This window comes from Lithobates pipiens, unplaced genomic scaffold (assembly GCF_037356315.1).
Source record: "Lithobates pipiens isolate NorthernLeopardFrog02 unplaced genomic scaffold, aLitPip1_a1.2 Scaffold_10, whole genome shotgun sequence".
NCBI lineage: Eukaryota > Metazoa > Chordata > Amphibia > Anura > Ranidae > Lithobates > Lithobates pipiens.
The window spans coordinates 106,918,625-106,934,096 of NW_027507686.1; the positions used below are offsets into that span (position 1 = coordinate 106,918,625).

General features: G+C 45.4%; 1 non-coding gene and 20 pseudogenes across 1 annotated transcript; all 21 read right to left on the reverse strand.

Moving 5' to 3' along the window:
- Positions 1–447: 447 nt before the first annotated feature.
- Positions 448–566, reverse strand: LOC143957390 (5S ribosomal RNA; annotated as a pseudogene).
- Positions 567–674: 108 nt separating this feature from the next.
- LOC143943108 (5S ribosomal RNA) lies at positions 675–793 on the reverse strand (annotated as a pseudogene).
- A 108-nt stretch (positions 794–901) lies between these two features.
- Positions 902–1,020, reverse strand: LOC143943002 (5S ribosomal RNA; annotated as a pseudogene).
- Positions 1,021–1,204: 184 nt separating this feature from the next.
- Positions 1,205–1,323, reverse strand: LOC143947303 (5S ribosomal RNA; annotated as a pseudogene).
- Positions 1,324–1,431: 108 nt separating this feature from the next.
- On the reverse strand, positions 1,432–1,550 carry LOC143956720 (5S ribosomal RNA; annotated as a pseudogene).
- A 101-nt stretch (positions 1,551–1,651) lies between these two features.
- Positions 1,652–1,770, reverse strand: LOC143955810 (5S ribosomal RNA; annotated as a pseudogene).
- Positions 1,771–2,312: 542 nt separating this feature from the next.
- LOC143951759 (5S ribosomal RNA) lies at positions 2,313–2,431 on the reverse strand (annotated as a pseudogene).
- Positions 2,432–2,539: 108 nt separating this feature from the next.
- On the reverse strand, positions 2,540–2,658 carry LOC143950587 (5S ribosomal RNA; annotated as a pseudogene).
- Positions 2,659–2,766: 108 nt separating this feature from the next.
- LOC143956570 (5S ribosomal RNA) lies at positions 2,767–2,885 on the reverse strand (annotated as a pseudogene).
- A 109-nt stretch (positions 2,886–2,994) lies between these two features.
- LOC143951008 (5S ribosomal RNA) lies at positions 2,995–3,113 on the reverse strand (annotated as a pseudogene).
- A 213-nt stretch (positions 3,114–3,326) lies between these two features.
- On the reverse strand, positions 3,327–3,445 carry LOC143943496 (5S ribosomal RNA; annotated as a pseudogene).
- Positions 3,446–3,553: 108 nt separating this feature from the next.
- Positions 3,554–3,672, reverse strand: LOC143942608 (5S ribosomal RNA; annotated as a pseudogene).
- A 548-nt stretch (positions 3,673–4,220) lies between these two features.
- Positions 4,221–4,339, reverse strand: LOC143945271 (5S ribosomal RNA; annotated as a pseudogene).
- Positions 4,340–4,447: 108 nt separating this feature from the next.
- On the reverse strand, positions 4,448–4,566 carry LOC143945691 (5S ribosomal RNA). The gene has a single exon (XR_013265142.1). It is a non-coding gene; the product is annotated as a 5S ribosomal RNA (ribosomal RNA).
- Positions 4,567–4,674: 108 nt separating this feature from the next.
- Positions 4,675–4,793, reverse strand: LOC143947491 (5S ribosomal RNA; annotated as a pseudogene).
- Positions 4,794–5,117: 324 nt separating this feature from the next.
- On the reverse strand, positions 5,118–5,236 carry LOC143956564 (5S ribosomal RNA; annotated as a pseudogene).
- Positions 5,237–6,868: 1,632 nt separating this feature from the next.
- LOC143950156 (5S ribosomal RNA) lies at positions 6,869–6,987 on the reverse strand (annotated as a pseudogene).
- A 756-nt stretch (positions 6,988–7,743) lies between these two features.
- LOC143951185 (5S ribosomal RNA) lies at positions 7,744–7,862 on the reverse strand (annotated as a pseudogene).
- A 307-nt stretch (positions 7,863–8,169) lies between these two features.
- On the reverse strand, positions 8,170–8,288 carry LOC143955092 (5S ribosomal RNA; annotated as a pseudogene).
- A 394-nt stretch (positions 8,289–8,682) lies between these two features.
- LOC143943092 (5S ribosomal RNA) lies at positions 8,683–8,801 on the reverse strand (annotated as a pseudogene).
- Positions 8,802–9,413: 612 nt separating this feature from the next.
- Positions 9,414–9,532, reverse strand: LOC143947890 (5S ribosomal RNA; annotated as a pseudogene).
- Positions 9,533–15,472: the final 5,940 nt, after the last annotated feature.

Consider the following 15,472-nt stretch of genomic DNA (forward strand, 5'->3'; position numbering starts at 1 on the left):
GGCACCTGGTATTCCCAGGCAGTCTCCCATCCACGTACTAACCAGGCCCAACCCTGCTTAGCATCCGAGATCAGACGAAATAAGGCTCATTTAGGATGATGTGCATGTAGGCAATCTTGCTGGCCACTCTTAACCCTTTTGACAAACTCCAAGATGGTCACCTCAGCAAACAAGTACAAAAATAAAACAGGTCGTCAACGCCAACAACATATTAAAAAAACGCCTATGGCACCTGGTATTCACAGGCGGTCTCCCATTCAGGCACTAACCAGACCCCACCCTGCTTAGCATCCAAGATCAGATGAGATAAGAGGCATTTAGGATCATGTGGCTATAAGCAACCTTGCTGTCCACTCTCAAACCTCTTGACAAATGCCAAGATGGTCACCTCAGCAAACAAGCACAATAATAAAACAGGTCGTTGACGTCAACAACATATTAATTAAAAGCCAAGGGCACCTGATATTCCCAGGCGGTCTCCCATCCAGGTACTAACCAGGCCCAACCCTGTTTAGCATCCGAGATCAGACAAGATCAGGAGCATTCAGGGTGATGTGGCTGTTAGAAATCTTGCTGGCCACTCTCAACCCTCTTGACAAACGCCAAGATGGTCAACTCGGCAAACAAGCAGAAAAATAAAACAGGTCGTCGACGCCAACAACATATTAATAAAAAGCCTACGGCAGCTGGCATTTCCAGGCGGTATCCCATCCAGGTACTAACCAGGCCCGACCCTGCTTAGTATCCGAGATCAGATGAGATTGGACGCATTCAGGGTGATGTGGCCGTAGGCGATCTTGCTGGCCACTCTCAACCCTCTTGACAAACCCCAAGATGGTCACCTCGGCAAACAAGCAGAAAAATAAAACAGGTCGTCTACGCCAACAGCATATTAAAAAAAAGCCTACGGCACCTGGTATGCCCAGGCAGTCTCCCATCCAAGTACTAACAGGGCCCAACCCTGCTTAGCATCCGAGATCAGGCGAGATCAGGCGCATTCACAGTGATGTGGCCATAGGCGATCTTGCTGACCACTCTCAACCCTCTTGACAAATGCCACGATGGTCACCTCAGCAAACAAGTAGAAAAATAAAAGATCTTGCTGGCCACTCTCAACCCCCTTGAAAAACGCTAAGATGGTCACCTCGGCAAACAAGCAGAAAACTAAAACAGGTCGTCAACGCGAAAAATATATTTTAAAAAAAGCCTACGGCACCTGGTATTCGCAGGCGTTCTCCCATCCAGGTACTAACCAGGCCTGACCCTGATTAGCATCCAAGATAAGACGAGATCGGGTGCATTCAGGGTGACGTGGCCATAGGCGATCTTGCTGGCCACTCTCAACCCTCTTGACAAACGCCAAGATGGTCGCCTCGGCAAAGAAGCAGAAAAATACAACAGGTCATCAACGCCAACAACATATTAAAAAAAAGCCTACGGCACCTGGAATTCCCAGGCGGTCTACTATCCAGGTACTAGCCGGGCCCGACCCTGCTTAGCATCCGAGATCAGATGAGATCGGGCGCATTCAGGGTTATGTGACTGTAAGTGATCTTGCTGGCCACTCTCAACCCTCTTGACAAACGCCAAGATGGTCAACTCGGCAAACAAGCAGAAAACAGATTGTCGATGCAACAACATATTTAAAAAAAGCCTACGGCACCTGGTATTCCCAGGCGGTCTCCCATGCAGCTACTAAGCAGGCCCGACCGTGTTTAGCATCCGAGATCAGAAGAGATCGGGCGCATGCAGGGTGATGTGGCTGTAGGCGAGCTTGCTGGCCACTCTCAACCCTCTTGAGAGACACCAAGATGGTCAAGTTGGCAAACAAGCAGAAAAATAAAACAGGTCATCGATGCCAACAACATATTAAAAAAAGCCTACGGCACCTGGTATTTCCAGGCGGTCTCCCATCCAGGTATTAACTAGGCCGGACCCTGCTTAGCATCCAAGATCAGAAGAGATCAGGCACATGCAGGGTCATCATAGGCGATCTTGCTTTCCACTCTTAACCCTCTTGACAAATGCCAAGATGGTCACCTCGGCTAACAAGCAGAAAAATAAGCAGGCCAACAACATTGAAAAAAGCATATGGCACCTGGTATTCCCAGGCGGACTCCAAGCCAGGTACTAAGAAGGCCCGACCCTGTTAGCATCCGAGATCAGATGAGATCAGGCGCACTCAGGGTGATGTGGCCGTAGGCGATCTTGCTGGCCACTCTCAACCCTCTTGACAAACGCCAAGATGGTCACCTCGGCAAAGAAGCAGAAAAATACAACAGGTCATCAACGCCAACAACATATTAAAAAAAAGCCTACTGCACCTGGAATTCCCAGGCGGTCTCCCATCCAGGTATTAACCAGGCCCGACCCTGATTAGCATCTGAGATCAGACGAGATCAGGCACATTCAGGGTGACGTGGCCATAGGCGATCTTGCTGGCCGCTCTCAAGCCACTTGACAAACACCAAGATGGTCAGCTCGGCAATCAAGCAGAAAATGAAAACAGGTCGTCGACGCCAACAACATATTAAAAAATAACCTACGGCACCTGGTATTCCCAGGCGGTCTCCCATCCAGATACTAACAAGGCCCGACCCTGCATAGCATCCGAGATCAGAAGAAATCAGATACATTCACGGTGATGTAGCCATAGGTGGTCTTGCTGGCCACTCTCAACCCTCTTGACAAACTCCAAGATGGTCACCTCGGCAAACAAGCAGATAAATAAAACAGGTCATTGACGCCAACAACATATTAAAATGAAGCCTACGGCACCTGGTATTTCCAGGCGGTCTCCCATCCAGGTACTAAACAGGCCTGACCCTGCTTCGCTTCCAAGATCAGGTGAGATCGGGAGCATTAAGTGTGATGTGGCCATAGGCAATTTTGCTGGCCACTCTCAACCCTCTTGACAAACTACCAAGATGGTCACCTCCGCAAACATGCAGAAAAATAAAACAGGTCTTCGACGACAACAACATATTAAGAAAAAGCCTACAGCACCTGGTATTTCCAGGCACTCTCCCATCCAGGTACTAAACAGGCCTGACCCTGCTTCGCTTCCAAGATCAGGTGAGATCGGGAGCATTAAGTGTGATGTGGCCATAGGCAATTTTGCTGGCCACTCTCAACCCTCTTGACAAACTACCAAGATGGTCACCTCCGCAAACATGCAGAAAAATAAAACAGGTCGGGCGCATTCTGGGTGATGTAGCCACAGGCGATCTTGCTGGCCACTCTCAACCCTCTTGATAAACGCCAAGATGGTCACCTTGGCAGAAAATTAAAACAGGTCGTCGATGCCAACAACATATTAAAAATAAAGCCTACGGCACCTGGTATTCCCAATCGGTCTCCCTTCCAGGTACTAACCAGGCCCAACCCTGCTTAGCATCCATGGTCAGACGAGATCAATCGCATACAGGGTGATGTGGCCATAGGCGATCTTGCTGGCCACTCTCAACCCTCTTGACAAACGCCAAGATGGTCACCTAGGCAAACAAGCAGAAAAATAAAACAGTTAGTCGACTCCAACAACATATTAAAAAAAAGCCTATGGCACCTGGTATTCCCAGGCGGTCTCCCATCCAGGTATTAACTAGCCCCGATCCTGCTTAGCATCTGAGATCAGACGAGATCGGGCGCATTAAGGGTGATATGACCATAGGCGATCTTGCTGGCCTCTCTCAACCCTCTTGACAAACACCAAGATGGTCACCTAGGCAAACAAGCAGAAAAATAAAACAGGTCGTTGATGCCAACATATTAAAAAAAAGCCTACGTCACCTGGTATTTCATTCGGTCTCCCATCCAGGTACTAACCAGGCCCAATGCTGCTTAGCATGCAAGATCAGACGAGACCGGGTGCATTCAGGGCAATGTGGCGAAAGGCGATCTTGCTTGCCACTCTTAACCCTCTTGACAAATGCCAAGATGGTCACCTCGGCTAACAAGCAGAAAAATAAAACAGGTCGTTGATGCCAACAACATATTAAAAAAAGCCTACAACACCTCGTATTCCCAGGCAGTCTCCCATCCAGATTCTAACCAGGCACAACCCTGCCTAGCATCCAAGATCAGGCGCATTCAAGGTGATGTAGTCTTAGGCAATCTTGCTGGCCACACTCAACCTTCTTGACAAACGCAAAGATGGTCACCTCGGCAAACAAGCAGAAAAATAAAACAGGTCGTCAACGCCAACAATATATTTTAAAAAAAGCCTACAGCACCTGGTATTCGCAGGCGTTCTCCCATCCAGGTACTAACCAGGCCTGACCCTGATTAGCATCCAAGATAAGACGAGATCGGGTGCATTCAGGGTGATGTGGCCATAGGCGATCTTGTTGGCCACTCTCAACCCTCTTGACAAACGCCAAGATGGTCACCTCGGCAAACAAGCAGAAAAAGAAAACAGGTAATTGACGCCAAGAATATATTAAAAAAGAGCCTACGGCACCTGGTATTTCCAGGAGGTCTCCCATTCAGGTACTAACCAGGCCCAACCCTGCTTAGCATCCGAGGTCAGACGAGATCGGACGCATTCAGGGTGATGTGGCCATAGGCGAACTTGCTGGACACTTTAAACGCTCTTGACAAACGCCAAGATGGTCACCTCGGCAAACAAGCAGAATAATAAAACAGGTCGTCGATGCCAACACCATAATAAGAAAAAGCCTACGGCACCTGGAAATCCCAGGGGGACTCCCATGCAGGTACTAACCAGGCTCAACCCTACTTAGCATCTCAGATCAGACGAGATCGGGCCCATTCAGGGAGATGTGGCCATAGGCGATCTTGCTGGCCACTCTCAACCCTCTTGACAAACGCCAAGATGGTCACCTCGGCAAACAAGCAGAAAAATAAAACAGGTCGTCGACGCCAACAACATATTAAAAAAAGCCTACAGTACCTTGTATTCCCAGGCGGTCTCCCATCCAGATTCTAACCAGGCACAACCCTGCCTAGCATCCGAGATCGGGCGCATTCAGGGCGATGTGGCTGTTGGCGATCTTGCTGGCGACTCTCAACCCTCTTGACAAACGCCAAGATGGTCACCTCGGCAAACAAGCAGAAAAATAAAACAGGTCGTCGACACCAACAACATATTAAAAATAAACCCACCGCACCTGGTATGCCCAGGCGGTCTCCCATCCAGATACTAACCAGGCCCGACCCTGCTTAGCATCCGAGATCAGATGAGATCAGGTGCATTGAGGGTGATGTAGCCATAGGCAATCTTGCTGGCCACACTCAACCTTCTTGACAGATGCAAAGATGGTCACCTCAGAAAACAAGCAGAAAAACAGGTCGTCGAGGCCAAGAACATATTAAAAAAAAGCCTATGGCACCTGGTATTCGCAGGCAGTCTCCCATCCACGTACTAACCAGGCCCGACCCTGCTTAACATCCGAGATCAGACTAAATAAGGCTCATTTAGGATGATGTGCACGTAGGCAATCTTGCTGGCCACTCTCAACCCTTTTGACAAACTCCAAGATGGTCACCTCAGCAAACAAGCAGAAAAATAAAACAGGTCGTCAACGCCAACAACATATTAAAAAAAAGGCTATGGCACCTGGTATTCCCAGGCGGTCTCCCATTCAGGCACTAACCAGACCCAACCCTGCTTAGCATCCAAGATCAGATGAGATAAGAGGCATTCAGGATCATGTGGCTATAAGCAACCTTGCTGTCCACTTTCAAACCTCTTGACAAACGCCAAGATGGTCACCTCTGCAAACAAGCAGAAAAATAAAACAGGTCGTCGACCTTAACAAAATATTATAAAAAAAGCCTACAGCACCCAGTATTCCCAGGCGGTCTCCATCAAGGTACAAACCAGGCTCGAACCTGCTTAGCATCTGCGATCAGGTGCATTCAGGGTGATGTGGCCGTTGGTGATCTTGCTGGGCACTCTGAACCCTCTTAACAAAGCCAAGATGGTCACCTCGGCACACAAGCAGAAAAATAAAAAAGATCGTCGACGCCATGAACATATTAAGAAAAAGCCTACGGCACCTGGTATTCCCAGGCGGTCTCCCATCCTGGTACTAACCAGACCAGACACTGCTTAGCATCCGAGATCAGACAACATCAGATGCATTCAAAGCCTACGGCACCTGGTATTCCCAGGCGGTCTCCCAGGCGGTCTCCCAGGCGGTCTCCCAGGCGGTCTCCCAGGCGGTCTCCCAGGCGGTCTCCCAGGCGGTCTCCCATCCAGGTACTAACCAGGCTCGACCCTGCTTAGCATCCGAGATCAGACGAAATCAGACGAAATCAGGCACATTAAGGTTGATGTGACTGTAGGCAATCTTCCTGGCCACTCTAAACCCTCTTGACAAACGACAAAATGGTCACCTCGGTAAACAAGCAGAAAAATAAAACAGGTCGTCGACGCCAACAACATATTAAAAAAAAGCCTACAGCACCTGGTAATCCCAAGCGGCCTCCCATCCAGGTAATAACCAGGCTTGGCCCTGCTTAGCATCCGACGATATCGGGCACATTCAGGGTGATGTGGCCATTGGCAAACTTGTTGGCCACTCTCAACCCTCTTGACAAATGCCAAGATGATCACCTCGGCAAACAAGCAGAAAAATAAAACAGGTCGTCAACGCCAACAATATATATATAAAAAAAGCCTACGTCACCTGGTATTAGAAGGCGGTCTCCCATCCAGGTACTAACCAGGCCTGACCTTGCTTAGCATCCAAGATAAGACAAGATCGGGTGCATTCAGTGTCATGTAGCCATAGGCGATCTTGCTGGCCACTCTCAACCCTCTTGACAAATGCCAAGATGGTCACCTCAGCCAACAAGCACAATAATAAAACAGGTCGTTGACGTCAACAACATATTAATTAAAAGCCAAGGTCACCTGATATTCCCAGTCGGTCTCCCATCCAGGTACTAACCAGGCCCGACCCTGTTTAGCATCCGAGATCAGACAAGATCAGGAGCATTCAGGGTGATGTGGCTGTTAGAAATCTTGCTGGCCACTCTCAACCCTCTTGACAAACGCCAAGATGGTCAACTCGGCAAACAAGCAGAAAAATAAAACAGGTCGTCGACGCCAACAACATATTAAAAAAAAGCCTACGGCAGCTGGCATTTCCAGGCGGTATCCCATCCAGGTACTAACCAGGCCCGACCCTGCTTAGTTCAGGGTGATGTGGCCGTAGGCGATCTTGCTGGCCACTCTCAACCCTCTTGACAAACCCCAAGATGGTCACCTCGGCAAACAAGCAGAAAAATAAAACAGGTCGTCGACGCTAACAACATATTAAAAAAAAGCCTACAGCACCTGGTAATCCCAAGCGGCCTCCCATCCAGGTAATAACCAGGCTTGGCCCTGCTTAGCATCCGACGATATCGGGCACATTCAGGGTGATGTGGCCATTGGCAAACTTGTTGGCCACTCTCAACCCTCTTGACAAATGCCAAGATGATCACCTCGGCAAACAAGCAGAAAAATAAAACAGGTCGTCAACGCCAACAATATATATATAAAAAAAGCCTACGTCACCTGGTATTAGAAGGCGGTCTCCCATCCAGGTACTAACCAGGCCTGACCTTGCTTAGCATCCAAGATAAGACAAGATCGGGTGCATTCAGTGTCATGTAGCCATAGGCGATCTTGCTGGCCACTCTCAACCCTCTTGACAAATGCCAAGATGGTCACCTCAGCCAACAAGCACAATAATAAAACAGGTCGTTGACGTCAACAACATATTAATTAAAAGCCAAGGGCACCTGATATTCCCAGTCGGTCTCCCATCCAGGTACTAACCAGGCCCGACCCTGTTTAGCAATCGAGATCAGACAAGATCAGGAGCATTCAGGGTGATGTGGCTGTTAGAAATCTTGCTGGCCACTCTCAACCCTCTTGACAAACGCCAAGATGGTCAACTCGGCAAACAAGCAGAAAAATAAAACAGGTCGTCGACACCAACAACATATTAAAAAAAAGCCTACGGCAGCTGGCATTTCCAGGCGGTATCCCATCCAGGTACTAACCAGGCCCGACCCTGCTTAGTTCAGGGTGATGTGGCCGTAGGCGATCTTGCTGGCCACTCTCAACCCTCTTGACAAACCCCAAGATGGTCACCTCGGCAAACAAGCAGAAAAATAAAACAGGTCGTCGACGCCAACAGCATATTAAAAAAAAGCCTACGGCACCTGGTATGCCCAGGCAGTCTCCCATCCAAGTACTAACAGGGCCCAACCCTGCTTAGCATCCGAGATCAGGCGAGATCAGGCGCATTCAGAGTGATGTGGCCATAGGCAATCTTGCTGACCACTCTCAACCCTCTTGACAAATGCCACGATGGTCACCTCGGCAAACAAGCAGAAAAATAAAAGATCTTGCTGGCCACTCTCAACCCTCTTGAAAAACGCTAAGATGGTCACCTCGGCAAACAAGCAGAAAAATAAAACAGGTCGTCCACGCCAACAACATATAAAAAAAAGCCTACGGCACCTGGTATTCCCAGGCGGATTCCCATCCAAATTCTAACCTGGCCCGACCCTGCTTACGAGTTTGGGCGCATTCAGGGTGATGTGGCAGTAGGCAATTTTGGTGGCCACTCTCAACCCTCTTGACAAACCCCAAGATGGTCACCTCGGCAAACAAGCAGAAAAATAAAACAGGTCGTCGACGCCAACAGCATATTAAAAAAAAGCCTACGACACCTAGTATGCCCAGGCAGTCTCCCATCCACGTACTAACAGGGCCCAACCCTGCTTAGCATCCGAGATCAGGTGAGATCAGGCGCATTCAGAGTGATGTGGCCATAGGCGATCTTGCTGACCACTCTCAACCCTCTTGACAAATGCCACGATGGTCACCTCGGCAAACAAGCAGTAAAATAAAAGATCTTGCTGGCCACTCTCAACCCTCTTGAAAAACGCTAAGATGGTCACCTCGGCAAACAAGCAGAAAAATAAAACAGGTCGTCCACGCCAACAACATATAAAAAAAAAGCCTACGGCACCTGGTATTCCCAGGCGGATTCCCATCCAAATACTAACCAGGCCCGACCCTGCTTACGAGTTTGGGCGCATTCAGGGTGATGTGGCAGTAGGCAATTTTGGTGGCCACTCTCAACCCTCTTGACAAACCCCAAGATGGTCACCTCGGCAAACAAGCAGAAAAATAAAACAGGTCATCGATGCCAACAACATATTAAAAAAAGCCTACAACACCTCGTATTCCCAGGCAGTTTCCCATCCAGATTCTAACCAGGCACAACCCTGCCTAGCATCCAAGATCAGGCGCATTCAGGGTGATGTAGTCTTAGGCAATCTTGCAGGCCACACTCAACCTTCTTGACAAATGCAAAGATGGTCACCTCTGCAAACAAGCAGAAAAATAAAACAGGTCGTCAACGCCAAAAATATATTTTAAAAAAAGCCTACGGCACCTGGTATTCGCAGGCATTCTCCCATCCAGGTACTAACCAGGCCTGACCCTGATTAGCATCCAAGATAAGACGAGATCGGGTGCATTCAGGGTGATGTGGCCATAGGCGATCTTGTTGGCCACTCTCAACCCTCTTGACAAACGCCAAGATGGTCACCTCGGCAAACAAGCAGAATAATTAAACAGGTCGTCGATGCCAACACCATATTAAAAAAAACAATAAATATTCTAAACGTGAAAAATTAATCAAACCATATCAATAACCACAATAACATTGATACAAAATATTGGAACCGTGATCTAATCGTCATACAAATAAAGCATAATGAAAACACATAAAATACAATAAGGACTAGTGAACAACCAATCACGTAAAAAGTCCCAATAAACGTGTCTCTAAATGGAAAAATCTTGAGTGATCCAAGTGCAGAAACAAATGTTATAAATTGTGGTATAGCAGCAGATCCAAAGGGCTTGCGACTCCCTCCACCAAGAAAACAGCAATACACCACTCGTGAAGATACAAGTCCAAACTGCTTACCAGATTTGTTTGACCACTTTAATTAAAAAGTAAGTCAAACAGCGCCTGTACAGGTAATGCCTGCTCATATGGATGCTGGTGGAAATAACAATGGATAATATGTCCCCCTTCACAGACTCTGGCGGTATATATGAAAAAATACAAAAAGGATCCATAGCGTAATACTGATTTTAATAAACAATGTAAAAACAGACAGCCAAATGGCTCTTTACGTGGTCGTGTGCCTGACCCGGCACTGGGGCTGCAAGCCTTGAAAGAACGTTGTGTTGTCTGATAACACCTGGACATGGTGACCTCTCAAAATCTGCTGAAAGGCCACTAAACCCAGAAAGACCGCCTTCAGATCCCTCCAGTTGGACGATCTTTGTGCTTCCTGCTTGGACCAGATCCCCTGAGATGTTTGACCATCCAGGTGGGCCCCCCAACCCCAGGCACTTGCGTCTGTTGTCAGTCGCTTGTCCATTGGAAAAGTCCACGCCAGACCCCTTGAAAGATTTGCTTGGTCTCTCCACCACCAGAGAGCCCTTTTCGTCCTTGACGAGATCCTTAACTGCTTCTCCAGAGGATCCTGATAGGACCAGCTTGACAGGATCTCCCTCTGAAGGGGTCTGGAATGGAATCTGGCCCATTAAATAGCTGGGATTGCTGCCGTAAGCAGACCCAGAACTGCCATAGCCTCCCAGACCGAGACTGCCTGGTTGCCCTATATCTGCTTCACAGCTAGCTGCAACTTTTCCTGCTTCTCCAGCGGGAGGAACACTTTCTGGAGAACCGAGTCTATCGTATACCCCAAAAACATCATCTCCTGTGAGGGGACCAGGTTTGACTTCTCCAGATTCAGAAGCCACCCCAGGTCCTTGAGGTGAGACTGGAACGTCTGGAGATTGACTAGGACCTTCTCCCTGGAGTCCGCAAAAAACAAAAGGTCATCCAGATAAGGGATGACTGAAATCCTCTTTAATTTCAGGTGCTCCAAAGCCTCTGCCATAATCTTTGTCAAGACTCTGGGAGAGGACGAGAGTCCGAATGGCAGAGCCCTGGAATTGGAGGTGCCACACCGAACCCCCCAAATTCAATGCCAGGCGCAGGAATTGCTGTGACACCTTATGAATGGGTATATGAAGATAGGCCTCCCAAATACAGGGATGCCATGAATTCTCTCTTGATATGAAACATATGGATGGTAGACTGCAATATGTTGAAAACAATATGGAGGAATGCACTAAAACAGTGAATGAGCTAGTGGATGCATGTACAGAACAAAAAGATGATTCCATGTGGGTCAAGATGAAATTGGCAGATCTCGAGGACCACTCACGTCGAAACAACATTAAAATGAGAAGAATACCAGAGTCAGTTCTACCTATGGACTTACGCAACTATGCAAATACACTATTTTATACATTATTGCCAGATTTATCACCGATTGAACTTACAATCGATCGTATTCATAGAATTCCCAAACCAAAACATCTAGAAGAATAAATTCCCAGAGATGTTATTCTGCTAATTCATTTTTATCAAGCTAAAGAGCAAATTCTCTCCAAAGCGAGGGAGCTAACTACTCTGCCACCACCATACTCAGATATAAAATTCTTCGCCAATCTCTCGCAATTTACACTACAAATGAGAAGACAGCTCAAAACTGTAACAAAGGCATTATCTAATCATAAGATCACATACAAATGGAGACATCCAGCCACTATCTTGACCACTTACAACGGGAAACATTTTGCTATATCTACCATTGAAGATGGCATGCAATTACTCCAAACATGGGGTATTATAGTTGATCTTCCACATAACACCCCTGCCTTGAAGGAGAAACCAAATTTGTTCCACTTTGGACAAAAACGTGAAGAAAATAAAATTAAATACAAATTAACTACTCCTGCCTGTTAACTCATATGCATTACTGACATATATACGGTCTGGTTTGATGCTCAATACCTTACTACTTGAACTTCACCCCCTATCTTGGTCAGCATTCCTTTGAGTGGATTACTGCTGACTCTTGGAAAAAAAAAATTTTCTTTACTCTTTTATTTATTTTTTTCTCTCCTTTTTTTTTTTTTTTTAAATTGATTAATATATATATATTTTTTTTTCCTCTTGCAATATATATTGCCAAATAACTACCAATATAGTAATAACTTGTTTTTTCATAGGTTTGAAAAAAAAATCTACATTGTTGTGTGCATGATTTAATAGTAACTGTGAACTGATCATATAACAAATACTTAGATATTCAGTTTAAGCGTTATAGAAACTAGAGAATATTCTTTTAGGAATATATAGAATTATAGTAACATCTAATTTTGATATATATTAATATGTCTTTCAAAATATTGTCCCTAAATGCAAGGGGACTGAATCACCCAGCGAAACAAACTTATGTGGAGGTCTGCCTTATCCTTTAATTGTGACATATTATGTGTTCAAGAGACACATTTTGCTAAAGATGCATCTCCCAAATGTCAACATAAACATTTTCCTCATATTTTTAAAACAAAATTCTCCAAAAAACAAAGAGGGGTGTTAATAGCTATTACATTTCAGTTAGATAATTGTATCAATGACCCTGAAGGTCGCTATATATTTTTTTGATTTGTACCATTAACAATATTCAATACACCCTTGTATCTATTTATGCTCCGAATATGAGGCAAATGCATTTCATAAAAAAAACTATAGAGGAGGCGAAGAAAGTTCAAAAAGGACACCTCCTGATATGTAGAGATTTCAATTTGATTCCAAACAATGATATGGATTCTTCTGCTCTTGATAAGTTCATAACTTCGAACGACTTATTTGACGTGTGGAGATGTGGACATGCTAATGAAAGGGATTACACATATTTGTCACCACGGCACAATACCTACTCCAGAATTGACTTATTCTTGACAGATAAATGGCTGCTTGACAAGATTTCATCCTCCCATATACATACGGCCACGTGATCAGATCACGCTCCCATTAGCATGTCTATAACAACCACATCATCCCAACCAAATTCATATATATGGAGAGCTAATAACTATATTCTCCAAAATGAAAATTACTCCACAACACTCCAACAACACCTTACTGAAGTCTTTTCAATTAATTTGACGTCTATATCTGACCCAATGATATTATGGAATTCTCATAAAGCTGTTATGAGGGGGGTGTTTATGCAATTAGGTTCTAAAGCTAAAAGAAAGAGAACTCAGAGAATGGATGAACTTACTAAGGAGATAGCCAAAGCTGAGGAACACAATAAAAATGATCCTTCTCCTTTCATTAAAACACACATTTTCCAGTTACGTAATGAATTAAGAACCCTACTTCTAGAGACACATGAGAAATCCTATAAAAAATTCAGAGCTACCACTTATGCAACAGGAAACAAAACAGGGAAACAATGGCATTACGCATTAAAGGTTATCGATCTAAGACTAAAATTCCATTCCTCTACCATCCTCACACCAATGAAAAATTGCTTAAGCCTTCTTCAATAGCTGAAGCATTTAGCTCATACCGTATATACTCGAGTATAAGCCGAGATTTTCAGCCCCTTTTTTTAGGCTGAAAGTGCCCCCCTCGGCTTATACTCGAGTCACCGCCGTCTGCCTACCCGATCAGCGTGTCGTGCAGACAGACGGCGGCCATTCCACTATTCAAAAGCCGCGCATCCCTGTCTGTGATAGGCGGAACACTCAATTTCCCAGCAGTCAGTGGTCCGCCTATCACGGACATCTGCTCATCCTCATACTACGGATGAGGATGAGAGGATGTCCGTGATAGGCGGAACACTGACTGCTGGGAAATTGAGTGTTCCGCCTATCACAGACGGAGCCGCGGCTTTTGAACAGTGGAATGGTCGCCGTCTGTCACAGACGAGGAGGAGAGGTGCGGCTTTTGAATGGCATGGCCGCCGTATGTTTTTTATACATGCAGATCGGTGCAAAATGGCACACAGAGGCTGCAGAAGGACAAAGAGGCTGCAGATTGGCACACGGAGGCATGTACAGGACACAGGTAGGCTGCAATGGACACAGGGATGGACACAGTGATGGACACAGGGATGGACACAGTGATGGACACAGTGATGGACACAGGGATGGACACAGTGATGGACATAGTGATGGACACAGGGATGGACACAGGAATGGACACAGTGATGGACACAGGGAGGTATACAGCTGCAGATGGGCATTGTTGACCCTCTTTTCCACTCTTTTAAGCTGTAACAGTAGCTGCTGCATGTCTCACCCTCGGCTTATACACGAGTCAATACGTTTTCCCAGTTTTTTTGTGGTAAATTAGGGGCCTCGGCTTATATTCGAGTCGACCTATACTCGAGTATATACGGTATTATAATGATTTATATAACATTAAGAACGATGGCGATACCCATCAACCTTCTCAGGAGGAGAATGACACCTTTTTGGAGAGTGTCAAACTTCCATCTATTTCCCCACAACAATTAGAATTTCTCAATTCTCCCTTTACTATCCCTGAAATTCTACAAACTATACGTATTCTTCCTAACTTGAAATCACCTGGTCCAGATGGCTTTACAGGGGAATATTTTAAAAAATTTCAAAGTACTCTAGCACCTATACTATGTGACATTTATAATTTAGCAGCCAATTCTTCATCATTTCCCAATGAAATGCTGAATGCTCTTGTTGTAACTCTTCCAAAACCAGATAAGGAACCATCTTCACCTAAAAATTTTAGACCAATTTCCTTACTCAATTTAGATGTTAAAATTTATGCAATTTATTGTTACCCTCTCTTATCCATAGAGATCAATCGGGTTTCACCAAAGGAAGACAAGCATCGGATGCTACTAGAAGAATGATAAATATAATACACCATGTAGAACTCGCCAAATCTCCATCCCTGTTTATGTCGCTTGACGCTGAAAAAGCCTTTGATAGAGTTCATTGGGGATACCTGTCATCAGTTCTGACTAAATTTGGCTTAACAGGTCAAATCAATAAAGCAATATTAGCCCTGTACTCTGTCCCCTCGGCTCGAGTGTATCCAAGGATTCTTTATCACCTCCATTCCCAATAACAAATGGTACACGACAAGGATGCCCCTTATCCCCCCTAATTTTTGTTATTGAACCCCTAGCTGAGAGTATTAGGTCCAACAAAAAAATTCTAGGAGTTACTATTGCTGAACAAGAACATAAAATCAACCTTTTTGCAGATGATGTTGTTCTTATGATTACTGATCCGGAAATTCAGGAAACACTAAATATGTTCAGCAAAGTTTCTTATTACAGGCTTAACGCAAATAAATCTTGTATATTGAACTTGGGGATAGATGAAAATACTACTAAACATCTTAAATTAAAATTCCCTTATACATGGACTGAAAGTACAATTAAATATTTGGGATATTATCAAATTCATGTAAAACACTGTTCCAATATAATTATATTCCACTTCGTAATGCATTACAAGAAAATCTCACTAAACTAGCATCCCATGAATTTTCATGGATGGGAC